The sequence below is a fragment of the Rhinoderma darwinii genome, chromosome 8 (genome assembly GCF_050947455.1).
Source record: "Rhinoderma darwinii isolate aRhiDar2 chromosome 8, aRhiDar2.hap1, whole genome shotgun sequence".
NCBI lineage: Eukaryota > Metazoa > Chordata > Amphibia > Anura > Rhinodermatidae > Rhinoderma > Rhinoderma darwinii.
In genome coordinates this window covers 40,891,803-40,907,229 of record NC_134694.1, presented here as the reverse complement: position 1 = coordinate 40,907,229, position 15,427 = coordinate 40,891,803, and the positions used below count along the sequence as shown (strand labels likewise).

At 41.9% G+C, this 15,427-nt stretch overlaps 1 protein-coding gene across 2 annotated transcripts in view; it reads right to left on the bottom strand.

The window, feature by feature from the left end:
• The window catches only part of LOC142658663 (death domain-containing protein CRADD-like), a 70,853-nt gene that overhangs the window by 28,488 nt on the left and 26,938 nt on the right, over window positions 1-15,427 (bottom strand). The window lies entirely within an intron of this gene.

Here is a 15,427-nt window from a genome sequence, read left to right as displayed (position 1 = left end):
TACATGTAGCCTTGTGACTCGTGGTTCTCTTTTTGTTTTCGTATGATATAGTAGAGTCCTGCTACTCTTTGATTTAATAGTTTGGGGGTACGTTGCACACATGTGCTGATCAGTACCTAACCATTTACCTGCTCCTGTGAGACATCTATTTATAAATAAAATTAAGTTGTCGTTTTTACTGCACAGTGAAAGACGTAAAAACAAAACCCCAAAAACAGGAGGAATAGTTTTTTTCCAATTTCAGCCTGCAAATATATTTTTTTCAGTTTCCCAGTACATTATATCGTACTTTAATTGGTGTCAATAGAAACTACAACTCCTCCCGCATATAAGCCCTTACACCGCTCTATTGACGGAAAAATTAAAAAGTTATGGCTTTTGGAAGGCAGGGAGTGAAAAACGAAAAGGAAAAAGCAAAAAAGGTTCAGTCCTGAAAGGGTTAATTAATTTCTAATAAAAAAAAACATTTATGACCACATATGGGGTATTGCCGTACTCTGGAGAAATTGATTTAAAATGTTGGGGTGCTTTTTCTCTTTTATGCCTTGTGAAAATTACAAAATTAAACATTTTAGTGGACAAAAATGTTGATATTAATTTTTACGGCCTAATTTCACAAAATTCTACAAAAAAACTGTGGGGTCAAAATGCTAACTATACCCCTAGAAAAATTCTTTAAGGGGTGTAGTTTCCAAAATGGGGTCACTTTTGTGGGGTTTCCACTGTTTTGGTCCCTCGAGGGCGTTGCAAACCCAACATGGCACCGAAAACCATTCCAGCAAAATCTGCGCTCCAAAATCCAAAAGGCGCTCCTTCCCTTCTGAGCCCTGCTTTGGGTCCAAACATCAGTTTATGACCGCATGGGGTATTGCCATAATCGGGAGAAATTGCTTTACAAATGTTGCGGTGCTTTTTCTCCTTTATTTCTTGTAGAAAAAAAAAATAAAATGCTATGTTTTAGCAGAAAAAGGTAGATTTTCATCTTCACTGACTAATTACACTAAATTCTGCAAAAAAACTGTGGGGTCAAAATGCTGACTTTACCCCTAGAAAAACGCCTTGAGGGGTGTAGTTTCCAAAATGGGGTCACATTTGGGTGGTTTCGACTGTTTAAGCACCACAAGACTTTTCAAACCTGACATGGTGCCTAATATATATTCCTAAAAAAAGGAGGCCCCAAAATCCACTAGGTGCTCCTTTGCTTCTGAGGTCGGTGCTTCGGTCCATTACCACACTAGGGCTACATGTGGGATATTTCTAAAAACTGCAGAATCTGGGCATCGCTCATAAAGTAACGTTAAAACCAAGCACACCATTGTTTTTCTTGTGAAATTCTCGATACGTTTGATGTGTCATATGACCCTCTTCCCATTGAAAAAACTAAAGTTGGATACAAAATGGCCGACTTCAAAATGGCCGCCATGGTCAACACCCAGCTTGAAAAGTTTCCCCCCTCCCATATACTAATGTGCCACAAACAGGAAGTTAATATCACCAACCATTCCCATTTTATTTAGGTGTATCCATATAAATGGCCCACCCTGTACTTTGATTTGAACATAAAGAGGCAGTGATTGCAGTGGCCGCAATTATAATGACCTTTTGTACAACAGATTTGTCCAACCATATCCGTGACCGCGGCATGATCAAAGGGAACTCCCCACTCTGATCGCATCACCGGAAACCTGGTGACGTGATCAGAGACAGTGGAATCCCTCTGCCGTCATCCCTGGGGACATAGAAAGGAACCAGAGCTGTCTGTTCTATAAGCCTGCTGTTAGGGCACACTATGTGCTGCCCTAACAGCAGCCTGTGTCATAGTGACACAGTGTAATATATTATCATACAAGAGTATGCTAATACATTATAAGTAAAAAATAAAGTTATCCCTTAATGAGATTAAAAAAAAGTACCAAAAAATAAAAATGTCCCAAAAGTAAGTAATTTAAGTAATTATTTTTAACAAAATATAGTTTCTTGCCCATGCATTACATAACAGCAAAAAACCTACACATATTAGATATCTACACAACCGTAATAACCTGAAGATTTAACTTAACAGGTTATTTAGTGTGAAACGTAAACAGGATAAAAAATAAAGAAAAAACAATGGTGAGAATAGTTTTTTCCTGTATTCACGACATAAAAATAAATTCTATAACTTCCCAGTGAATTTGTTTCTACCCCGCATAAAACAAGGCCTCATACAGACATGTTAACGAAAAATAAAAAAAATTATGGCTTCTTGAAAGGCAGGGAGGCAAAAGCTGAAAAATTCAGCTAGTCATTTAGACTTCTCAGGCCCGGTCATTAAGTCAGATACTGAGCAGAGTCAGAAGAAGACCAGGTCAAGTGAATGCCCGTCTCCATGTGTAGGAGAATAAATAAGTTGTGACAGGCCTAGGGACAAGGTTAAAGATAGGAACTGGGAGGCAGCTGAAAAGGTTGGATTATCAGTGGGGATGTTAAAGTCACCCATGATGAGAGTGGGTGTTTCAGAGGATAGGAATTGTGGAAGCCAAGCAGCAAAAGGTTTCAAGAACTGGCAGGGTGAGCCCGGGGGGGCGGTAGACAACTGCCACTCGGAGGGAGAATGTGAGTGAGGGTATCAGGGGAATGACCTGGAAAGTGCAGTGCGGGGAAGAAGTGTGGCAAAGAAGCATTGGCAGTCACACCCTTGTTGGCATCAGTGACCATAGTTCTAGAATTTCACCACCACTTATCTGTCCCAGACATATCCCACATGCCATCTTTGTGCGCGCAATTTAGGCAGGGATCTCCAACTGCTTGTGGAGTAATGATCTCCCAGATCTATGCCAACTTTCATTAAGAGAGTAATACAGACAGCTGCACTAGAATACTAACCAAAAGGAGAATACGAGAATATAGGCAATGTTGTTCAAAGTGCAATCTGTACCTTGATCGCTTTTGTCTAGTACCAGAAGCCCCAGCAGTCAGCTCATTCCCTGGTAGTGGGCATGACAGAGGAACCAGCGGTCATGGATCTGTATGGTAGCAGTGTGTGCCGGCAGCCTCCTACTGCCATCCCTTGAAAGGATGAATCCTTGTTGTGGGGATGAGATAAAATTCAAAGGAAAAACAAGAAAAATTCATGCAGTCTTTAGGTGATGGCACCAGGCAAGTAGGACCAATTGCAATGTATAGAGGTTTGTCTTTCTTTATTCGTGCGGACTGCGCGTTTCAGAACTGTACCCGTCCCTTCGTCAGGTCAGGTATGATGTTTATACACCTACCTATTTAATGTAGGGAGGCAACGTTATGAAACTATTGGACTGTAGTGCTCACTGACATCTCGGGAGCGCCTGAGACCGCTTGCCAAAACACAGCCTGGAGACACGTTACTGCCTGTCCTAGACAGCCACAGAGTTTGAGGATTGTCCCAACCCCACACTTTGCAACCAAGTTAGTGAGAAACAAAAACAAACCATTAAAAGGGAAAGTAAAAAGATCACCTGTGAGAGGGAGATCCTGAAGCCAGAACCACAAAGGAGGAGGAGAGGAGAGACTGGTAAGAAATCTCACCTGCAGCCGCTTAGACTCCTGAAAATCCTCCTGTCTGGGTCACTTGCAAGGGAGGCTAAGACTGCTGGACATTCTCATCAGCTGATAAGGAAATCTTGCACAAACTCTCTTGTCTCACAGTGAAATTAAAAGAAAAAACGTTATTTAAAAGTACGGTTATAATAATAAGAGCGAGATAGAGAAGTAAAAAATAAGAAAGACATGGCCACAGAGATCCTCTCAAGAGTTAGACAGAAGATCCAATAGATTGGCTTTTAGATCCACCTTTTAAAGGTATTTTCTGGATAACTGCCATCACAGAACCACCTTCCAAGTTCTTGGTCACACGAGAAAGGTGTACTAATAACATTCTATTTACACGCTTTATGTTGTTTAGAATTAGATGACTGCCTTCAGCAAATGTGGCAATCCTGTTTTAGAACGGCCTTGAAGGCCTAGTAAGGAGGCCAGCAGTCTGATATTCATAGATTACTGTTTGAGAACAAACCTTAGATAGCAAGATTATATCAAATACATTTCAGAGACAAATTATTCATAGGCAAAGTGTTGCGTTGAGTAGGTGGACCCACTGGGCCGTACCACCTTGACGGTATGGCAGCTGGCCAACAGGTCACAGTCTATAGTTCGTATAGTGTACCTGTGGTAGCTTGGACAGTAGTATGACAGGCTCGGCTGGGACTAGGCCGCAGGCAGGCGCCAAGCGTGGTATACAGCACAGCACGACTTCAGCTCAACACGGCACTTGACCAGGATAGCACGGGATACAGGTTATAGGAACGGGAAATGCTGGGAACTGGGAAACACTAGGAGACCATTTGCTTAGACAAACTTAAGGTAAGACAACAACGCTCAGGCAAGGCAGGAGGGTGCTCATGAGCTAATTTTGCTTTAACTCAGGTGTGCGCACTGGCCCTTTAAGAGTGGGCACGAGCGTGCGCGCGCACCCTACGGGACCCAGCCAAGGTAAGCGGTGGTGAGTGCTGGCGTCTCCTGAGGAGAAGGCTGGGGCCAGCGCTTGCAGATCCATGGCTGCGGCCGTTAAGAAGTGAGTGAGCCTGACGGCCCGTGGCCATGGGCATGACACAAAGTATACGTATATGTAGCATAAGCATGTATTTTTGCCAATTATTAGAAAAAGATATGACTATTTTTCTTTATCACAAGAAATGCATCTTTGAAGTGTGGATCATTCTTTAGACTGTGCCAGTGTTTAATTAAAATCTTATTTCCTGTGTTGAAAATGGCTATAAAATTGTGTTTAGCTGAGGTGGAGTTTTTGTCTACCATTTTGGTCCGAAATATACAGTCATCCTGTGTTAGCTGTAAAGCTCTCTGAAGTGGCCCTGTGATGAGACTATGGGGAAAATATTTATCTTTAAAACGTTTGGTTAGAGTCTTGCATTCAGATTTGAACTGGTTATCATCAGAAAAGTTCTTCCTGATACGTCTGAACTGTCCAAATTAAATATTCTTTAGTCAATGCGGGTAAAAAGCACTTCTAAAACCTAAATAGCATTTACATGCTACTGATTTGAAATGAGTGTTGGTCGCTAAAAACCTCTCCTCGTCTTCGCTTACCACTAGATCTAAAAGGTTAATCGATGTCGCAGAAAAATTATGTGTGAAGGACAGTCCAAAATCATTGACATTAAGCACCTGCAAAAAATTAGCCGCCTCCACATCGCTACCTTTCCAAATGAAGAACAAATCGTCGATATATCAACAGTAAAATAAAATATTTTTCATAAAAGGATCAGGGTCAAGAATGTTTTCTTCCTCAAAGTGTCCCATATGTAGATTGGCATATGATAGTGCAAATTTTGAACCCATTTCACAGCCTCTGACCTGTTTGTACAGTGATTTGTTAATGGTGAAAACATTGTGTTGAAGTATAAAGTCTATACAATGTGTCCGTAAGTATGATTCAACTGCCTAAATAGCCCCAATGTGGGGAATGTTGGAATATAGAGCAGAAACATACAGTTAAAAAACTTAGAATGGTTAAATTATGGATCTTATTGAGGTTGGGAAGGAGGTGTGTGGAGTCTTTTAAATAGGAAGGTAGGGCTAAAACATAAGATTATAGGTGTAGTTCAACAAAATGGGATAAACTACTTGTCAGATTCCCAATCCCAGAGTTAATGGAGCGGCAAGGGGGGGCCGTTGCAGAGTTCTGAACTTTGGGAAGGTGATAAAAGTTTGGTAATGTGGAAATAGAAACTTTTAAAAAGTTTTCCTCTTTCTTTAGTTAAAAGCCCATCATGGAAGCATCAAAAGTTTATACTCAGAAATGTAAAATTGTGGTGGGGTTAGTGGTTAATTTCTCATAGAATGTACTGTCCGATAACAAACTAAGGGCTTCACGGTTGTAGTCCGCACTCTTATCTTCTTACCTAATGACTATTTTCTCTTTATTGAGTAAAGATTTGATGGCTTTACTCTCGAACAATGTTAAATTAACACTAGGGTCACTCAAATTGCCAAGGGATTTGAGGTCATTACTGACAAGTGAAGTGAAAATGTTGACGGCAGATCCTGGGTGATGTGTTTGGTAAATATTTGACTTTGGTCATGCGTCCACAGACAAAGTCACAGACGTAGTAGTGGTGAGTAGGTCAGGTAGAACTGATGGGGTCAAACTTATTGCAAAATGATGAGTTAACGTGAGTTTTTTAATGAACCTTTTAAGGTCCATAAATAGCTGAAAGCAGTCCGGGGGGGGGGGGGGGGCTGATGGACAAAAAGACAAGCCTTTGAATAATAAAAATATTTCCTTTTCAATCAGTATGTGGCTAGATAAATGAAATGGTTTTATTGTGTGACTCGACTTTTCTTGGCTCGTACGAAGTCTCTTGGATTTTCTCTTTCTGCCCCTCTACAGCCTCTATTTCGGCCTCTATTTTCCTTTTTCTTGAAATCTTTTGGACTGTTGGAAAAAAAAAACATGTAGTTTGGCTTTTTGGGCTTTTCAGTAAGGGGAGTAGGATGACTGTGGATTGTGTGAATGAGGGATTAGGCGGCATGGTTAGTTGCGGCGAAGTCCTAAAAAAGATACTAAAGAATAAGTGCTGTCTATGGAAAGGGGATTACCCTCAGTGGGTGTCAGATTACTCTTTAGCTCATGGTTGTCTTTATGTCGGTGTCGAACAAATGATATAGAAAGGTCCGCTTAAGGAGGTAGTGTGGGGGATCCTTGGTCATCATGGGTGGAGAGCTGAAGCAATGAGGTGGACATTTGCTCAGAATGGACTAATGGTTGGAGGACTGGGTATAAGAGGAGAAAGCCCAGCATCATGCTTGAGATGAGCATCCAGATCCGATGATTTGAATACATGTATGTGCACTAATCCTAACTGCATGAGAGTCTCCAAGCCATCATGTTCAGAACGTGGAATATATGCTATTGGTTTCAATAAATGTGGGGTGGGAGTATTCTTCATTACGTTTGGTCGGTAGCACCCTCTAATTGTTGCTTTTGTTGTTATTAAATGTATTGCCCCTAGGAGCCTTACTGTAGGGGCCCTAAGTCCCTTAGTGTGTTTATTGGCTAAATTATGAGTGTTAGGAGCTAACAGGAATGGCTGGGACGCCTGTGCTTTCGCTCCCCTGTATGAGAGGGATAATGTAGCATCATCGTGGCAATGTTTACTTTGCTGTAAATTTCTAGGAAGCTACAATCAATATTATGTGCCGCTTCACTCTTGAGTATATCCTACAGTGCAAGATATAAATCAGAAACACGTTACTGGAGTAATTTTTCAGGGCCCGTGAGCCCGCTCCATGCTTTAACCCCCCCACCATGACGTACAGTCTCGTCATGGTGCATCAAGGGGTTAATGGTGTTGATGCTTTCATTTGTTTGTTTGGTTGGTTCAGGCTGTCCTCCCCTTCCTCTTGTGTCTGTGCTACTTGTTTTCATTGGTGGAACTGCTGCCACATCGTCTAATAGGATGTAGTATGGGTAGTTAGGGAGAAGAGAGCAGGAAGGTGAAGTTGAGGGGGAGGGTGAAGACAGTTGACAGTTGGTGTGGTGCCATTACAGTAAAGAAGAGAAGAGAAGTTAGAGACTGTGGGAGCCATTTTGCCATGTGTTTAAGGCTGGAAGTGGCTCTGCCCAGAGCCTGACTGAATCAAGAGTAAGAGACCGTCTAGGTTGATCAAACTGGGGTGTAGCCAAGGTCAAGATTATCTTGTTCAGAGGGAAGAGTGTTGGAGAATAAAGCCTTCCACAAGGGTCCTGACAAGGAGCATTACTGAGAATTGAAAGCCACTGTTGCCCTCCTGCAGCTGCCATAATCTGCATATCTAAGAAAGAATCTTCTGAAGTGCACCTTATGCGATGTAAGCTGAAGATTTCTATCTGTTGTTTTACTTTGCTTAAGTGTTAAATTGTTTTGGCGAGCACTTCTTAAAGTAGCGAACAGGCCTTAGGCCAAAGTGTACTTCCCCAGAGATTCTGTAAAGAACTATTGTGCTCGAGCTACCATGCCACATTGTGATTGTAGCGCTCTGGGGGCAACATAAACTCACCTCACTATTTATCTCAACTGTAGTTGAGCTGCTCTCTAGACCACGTGAGCCATGGCCACTCAGCAATTTTATTCACTAGCTGAATTATCCAATGAGCAAGTGGGGATATATATTAAAGCTGGCAAACAGTCTGCTCATTGGCTAATTCAGATAAAGCTGCCGAGCAGCACGGCTCCGATGTGGCGTAAAGAGTAGTAAGGCGACAGTTATGGCAATAAACAGTGATTTGACTGTACTGTGTGAATATACCCTAGAGGAGGAGCGCTTCCAACAAAGGGAGCAGGTGGAGTAGAGCTAAGCAGCACAGTAAAGGTAATCCTAAAGACCAGTGCCGCTCCTTCTGATATTAGTCATGGGTTAGGAGTTAAGGCCCTTTTACACTGGCCAATTATCGGGCAAACAAGCATTCAAAGAACACTCGTTCCCGATAATTGCCCAGTGTAAACAGGGCAGCAATCAGCAGATGACCTCGTTCATCAGCTGATCGTATCGTTTTAAATGTGTAAAATATTATCGTTGTCGGCATCACATCTCCCTGTAAACAGGGAAACGTACTGCCGACATGATACAAATGTATGGGGACGAGCGATCAGAATAACGAGCGCTCATCCCCATTCTAGCTCCTTGTAAAAGGAGCAAATGATCGCCGAACATTGAACTGACTCATCGATCGGCGCTCGTTGCACCGGCTAAACTTGATGTATGCTTTGATGTACTTTTCTCAGTGGTAGGTCATATCTCATGAACAGAGTCTGTATCTATGTGTTCTGACCCTGCACTAAACGGTTATCATGGACATTCATGCTCAGGGATGAGTAAATCACAATGTGGAACTGCTGACTCCCCGACTATTATCAGCTGTAGCACTGCTGTGTGTGTATCCATGTGTAAATTTTTTTTTCCAAAAGTGGTCCCTTCCATTATATCCAAATACTTTGTTTATTCATAGTAGATATAGACCAGGGGTGTGCAACTAGTTTTAGTAATGGTACACATACCTGAGTCTGTGGTCAAGTGAAGGTCCGATTTGAACAACAGTAAATATGTCGTCTTGCTAATGTTTTGCAAACTAAATACAGCTATTTACATCGAGATTTATTATTTGTTAGTGGGAAAACCAGACCCCTAAATTAATTCAGACAAGACTCAAAAATGTATTAAGACCTCTAAACATATCCAGAAGAGACCCCTAAATTCATTTAGACCCCAGATTAGTCCCATAGACTAATTCAGACCCCCGATTCAAACACCTAAAAATAATTATGACCACAGACCAGAGCCCTAAAGATTATTCAGATTGCAGACCAGACCCCTAAAATGAACGTGTACCTGTAGTTTTAAGTGACTTTTTAGACTAATCCGTCGTGTGTGTACTTGAGAAATAACACTATTTCTGGCCATTATATGTTTTGTATTCTATATTTTTTACCAGTTGTTCCCTCTGTAGGCTCTCTCTCTAGTTGTCAGTTTTCCTTAAATGAACACTAACTTTTCAAACAACTTACGCTGATCTAATAGTATACCTGATATATATCAACTTTGTAATTTATTTACGGTTAAAATTTTGTTGTTTTATACATGCAAATTTTGTGTGAAGTTACTGCCACTTGGTGTCTCTTTTCCTGTAATCTTTTGTCAATACCCTGTTATCAAGCAATGACGTCCATGGTTACAGGGCAGAACTGACAGACTGCAGAAGGTGGGGGTGTGTCACTCTATGGAGAGGGGAGGGGGAGCAGCAGGAGGAGGGAGCAGAAAGAGTGAGTCAGCAACACACACGCTGCATGTAAGTCTATGGTGGAGGGAGGGGAGTAGGAGAAGGAAGCAGGAGCCCAGTGAGAAAGACACAGGCTGCAGGTAAGATTTCTGCCACCCTAGTGCTGGATTCTCAGCTACACTGCTCATTACTGCTGTAGAATATCCTCTATGTTGCTGCAGCTTTTATATATTAGATAGAGGAGGTTTCTTCTCTTCTCTGTGTGCTGTGTATAGAAGACATGACAGCAGTTAGGCTCCGCCCACTAGCTCAGAGGCAACTGCAAATTAAAGATGGTGCCTGCAGAGGGGAAAACTGCTAGAAAATTAAGAATACAAGTAATACAATAAATAGTGTTATTCCTCAAGTACACACACATGACCACTTATTCTGAAAAGTCATTTGAAAAGTTAGGTACCCTTTTAGCTCCACTCCAACGGGGGCAGAGATTAGCTGCTATGATGTATCCAATACATTGCACACAGAAAAGAGGAAAACCTGCTCCCCTATCTCTATCACACATACAGAAACAGTAGCAGCATGCATCAGGGGTATAACTAGAAATCATAGGGATCCATAGCAAAATAAGATCGGCCCCCACCACTTAGCGACAGGAAACTGGCAAAGCAGCATAAGTAGCAATAATTGCAGGTATGATAGTGCCATATACAGTATCAGAGAACCCACAGAGTACTGCTATATAGTTAAAAGCCACAAACTTGTTACTCTCCACAACACAGAATATATATATATTTTTAATAATTAATCTTTTATTATTTACATAAATAAAAAAAACAAAATGTTATATCGATCAACATAGCCGTTGCAGGCATTATACAAACATTTTATATATTATACCCACCCTAAGCGATGGTGATGGACAGAAAAAAAAAAAAACATTTTTAACCCCATTTAGCCTGTTTTGGCCTTGTGGACAGATGATTTTTTCAAATCTGACATGTGTCACTTTATGTGGTAATAACTCCGGAATGCTTTTACCTATCCAAGCGATTCTGAGATTGTTTTCTCGTGACATATTGTACTTTGTTAGTGGAAAAATTTGGTCAATAAATTCATTCCTTATTTGTGAAAAACACCAAAATTTTGAGAAAATTTGCAAAAATTATGATTTTTCTAATTTTAAATGTATCTGCTTGTAAAACCGATAGTAATACCACACAAAATAGTTACTATTTGTGGAAAAACTTCACATTTTAGCAAACATGTGCAAAAATTAGCATTTTCCTAAATGTAAATGTATTTGCTTGTAAAACAGATAGTAATACCACCCAAAATAGTTACTAGTTAACATCCCCCATATGTCTACTTTATGTTTGCATAATTTTTTTTCACGTACTTTTATTTTTCTAGGACGTTACAAGGCTTAGAACTTTAGCAGCAATTTCTCATATTTTCAAGAAAATTTCAATAGGCCATTTTTTCAGGGACCAGTTCAGTTCTGAAGTGGCTTTCAGGGCCTTCTATATTAGAAAGTCCCCATAAATCACCCCATTTTGAAAACTGCACCCCTCAAGGTATTCAAAACCACATTCAGAAAGTATTTTAACCCTTTAGGCGTTTCACGGGAATTAAGGCATTAAGTCATTTTTTTTGCCGAAATTCATTTGTAATAAAAAAAAAATCTGTAACACAGAAGGTTTTACCAGAGAAACGCAACTCAATATATATTGCCCAGATTCTGCAGATTTTAGAAATATCCAACATGTGGCCCTAGTGTCCTAATGGACTGAAACACCGGCCTCAGAAGCAAAGGAGCACCTAGTGTATTTTGGGGCCTCCTTTTTTTAGGAATATATTTTAGGCACCATGTCAGGTTTGAAGAGGTCTTGTGGAACCTAAACAGTCGAAACCCCCAAAAAGTTACCCCATTTTGGAAACTACACCCCTCAAGGCATTTTTCTAGGTGTATAGTTAGCATTTTTACCCCACAGTTTTTTTGCAGAATTTAGTGGAACTAGTCTGTGAAGATGAAAATCACCTATTTTTCTGTGGAAACATAGAATTTTTTCATTTTTACAAGGAATAAAGGAGAAAAAGCACCCCAAAATTTGTAAAGCAATTTCTCCCGATTACGGCAATACCCAATATGTGGTCATAAACTGATGTTTGGACCCACAGCAAGGCTCAGGAGGGAAGGAGCGCCTTTTGGATTTTGGAGCACGGATTTTGCTGGATTGGTTTTCAGTGTCATGTCGGGTTTGCAACGCCCCGGAGGGACCAAAACAGTGGAAACCCCCCAAAAGTGACCCTATTTTGGTATCTACACCCCTCAAGGAATTTTTCTAGGGGTATAGTGAGCATTTTGAGCTCACAGGATCTTTTTTAGAGCTAAGGTGACCAAAAAACAGCGATTTTGGCGCTTTCAATTCTTTATTTCTTACAGCTTTCACCGTGCGCAATAAATTACGTTTTACTTTATTCTGCCGGTCGGTACGATTACGGCGATACCATATGTGTATAGTTTTTTTTAAGTTTTGCAGCGTTTGCACAATAAAATTACGTTTCTATAAAATAATTTATTTTCTGAGACACGCTATTCTGAGCCATAACTTTTTTATTTTTTCGTCAAAAAAGCTGTGGGAGGTCTTGTTTTTTGCGGGACGGGTTGTAGTTTTTATTGGTACTATTTTGGGGTAAATGCGACTTTTTGATCACTTTTTATTTTATATCATGGGAGGGGTGGTGACCAAAAAATAGCGATGCACACAGTTTTCCGTTTATTTTGCTTGCGGCATTTACCATGCAGAAAAATTATCATTATAGTTTCATAGTTTGGGTCATTACGAACACGGTGATACCAAATATGTGCACTTTTTTTTAACGTTTTCATTTTTTCCCTATATTAAATAACTTATAGGAAAACAAAACCTTTTATTTTTACACTTTTATAAAACATTTTTATTAACTTTTTTTTACTTTTTACACTTTATTTTTTTTACCTGCAGCTCTGATCGCTGCTAGAATACATTACACTACCTAGGTAGTATAATGTATTCCAACTGTCAGTGTGACGTTACAGTCATTCTGACAGTTAGTCTACGAGGACCAGCCAGAGGCTGATCCTCATAGGCTTCCATACATGGCATTCCCGGAGGCCGTTGCCTGGCCTCCGGGTGCCATCACAAGCATCAGCAGCCCCCACAATTGCATGGGGGCTGCTGATGTGCTACAAACCCCCAACATGCGGAGATCGCAATCGAGCTCCGCATGTAACGGGTTAATTGCTGAAATCAGCGGCGATGAGCCGCTGATCGGCAACACTGGAGTGTCAGCTGTCGGGGACAGCTGATCTCCAAGTTCCCGATGCACACTGTCGCCGACAGTGTGCATCGGGAACGACACAGTGACTTCCTGTCACTCTGACAGGAAGCCTATCAGGAACAGCCGAAGGTTGGTCCTGATGGGCTTCCGTCCATGGCAGACACGGAAGCCATTGTTTGACTTCCATTTGCCATACTAACTATCAGCAAACCCTGCGATTTCGGACCGGGGACTGCCGATATGTTAGAAACCCCCAAAATTCGGCGATTGCAACCAATCGCGAATTTAAGGGGTTAATTAGCCGAAATCAGCGGCAAAGGACCGCTGGTCGGCAAGAGTGGAGTGTCAGCTGTTGGCGACAGCTGACCTCCCGGTTCCCGGTGCACACTGTCGCCGACAGTGTGCACCGGGAAAAACTCAGTAACTACGTCGTCGTGCGGGAAGTAACCTCCCGCAATGACGTACAGTTACTTCCTCGTGCGGGTAGGGGTTAATAAGTAAAAAGAAAAGAATACACAATACATTAAAGCGCCGATCATATTATGTAGGAGATAGGGCACTTATAATGTGGTGACAGAGCCTCTTTAACTATATTCCATTTTATTGGATGGTACTCGGGACATAAAGCCATTCATTATCCTCTAACGAATTAAGCCAGGGGGTCCATTTGGAGATATAATTTTATTTTGCTGGGTTTCCCACATAATATGATTTTTTTGAACAGCAAGAAAATGTACACTTGACTTTTCAATCCTCAAAAGGAGGGGAATTTAGCGGATATCGATTTTTTCAAAACCTCTAAACGAGCCAGAAACAGTACCTTGATCACTAATTGGACTCAAGGCTGGCTCCAGGTTTATGTGGGCCCTTGGGCGACACAGACTTAGTGGGCCCCTTTGCGGGGGAACTAACGGCAGCAGTAAAATGCCACAAATCGTCACTTTGTGCCCCCATATAGACGTTAGGCCCTGTTTATGCCCCCATATAGAAGTTAGGCCCCCAGTTTGTACCCCCATAAATTGAGTGCCCTCTGTAGATAGTGCCACACAGCCCCCTCCTCCCAGTAATGCCCCCCATAGCTGCCCCATACAGTATAATGCCCCCCATAGCTGCCCCATCCAGTATAATGCCCCTCATAGCTGCACCATACGGTATAATGCCCCCCAATAGCTGCACCATACAGTATAATGCCCCCAATAGCTGCACCATACAGTATAATGCCCCCTATAGCTGCACCATACAGTATAATGCCCCCATAGCTTCACCATATAGTATAATGCCCCCATAGCTGCCCCATACAGTTTAATTCCCCCCATAGCTGCCCCATACTGTATACTGCCACCCATACAGTATAATGCCCTCCATAGCTGCCCCATACAGTATAATGCCACCCACAGCTGTCCCATACAGTATAATGCTCCCCATACCGTATAATGCCCCCTCAGCAGCTACAATAGGACCCCCCTCCCATACCTAGTATAATGCCCCCATATGTACCTAATAGAAAAATAATCACATAATTACCTACCCCGTTCCCGTGACGTGTGGTGGATCCTTCTCCTCTGTACTGTGCTGTGAGTGACTCGTTAAAGACAGGTGTGATGTAGTAACGTCACTACATCGCGCCTGCCTGTGCTGAGCGGCTCACGGCACAGTGAATGCTGGAGCGAGGCTCCAGCGTTCAACCCAACTGAATCTGCGTCCTTCGGACACAGGCTCATTTGGAGGCAGGACCAGCGTGGTCAGGCTGGGACACTGCTCTGGTCCTGGCATCACTGTCCATATTCACTGTCCATATATGGACAGCGATGTCAGGGGCTTTCCCAGAGACAGAGTCCCGAAGCAGAGCCGCTAGCGCCTCCCCTTCTTACATCACTGTCCATATATGGACAGTGATGCCTTAACGACGGCAGCATCAGCACCCGGCGGCCGAGTGGGCCCCCCCCCCCAAGTGGGTGCTGATGCCGGCCCTGATTGCAATTTTAGTTGAATCTCCCAGAATTAACAGAGTGCCATCTTGGACTACCCCCAATAGAATAATCATTTGAATAACCTCCAGTACGTGGGACCAATACCGGTTTAGCTTTGAACATCTCCAAAGAAGGTGTACAAGATCTGTGTTACCAGTACTACATATATACTACCATATATACCATTATAGCCAATTTCTTCAGGGTATAATGGAGTCTATTCATCACCATAAATTGTGTAAAACGATGTGACAAATTAAGTGAAGTCTTCAACAAATTTTTCAATATAGAAACCCATAGTTCCTGAGAAATTTGTCCCAAATCTCTTTCCCATTTATTAGTGGTA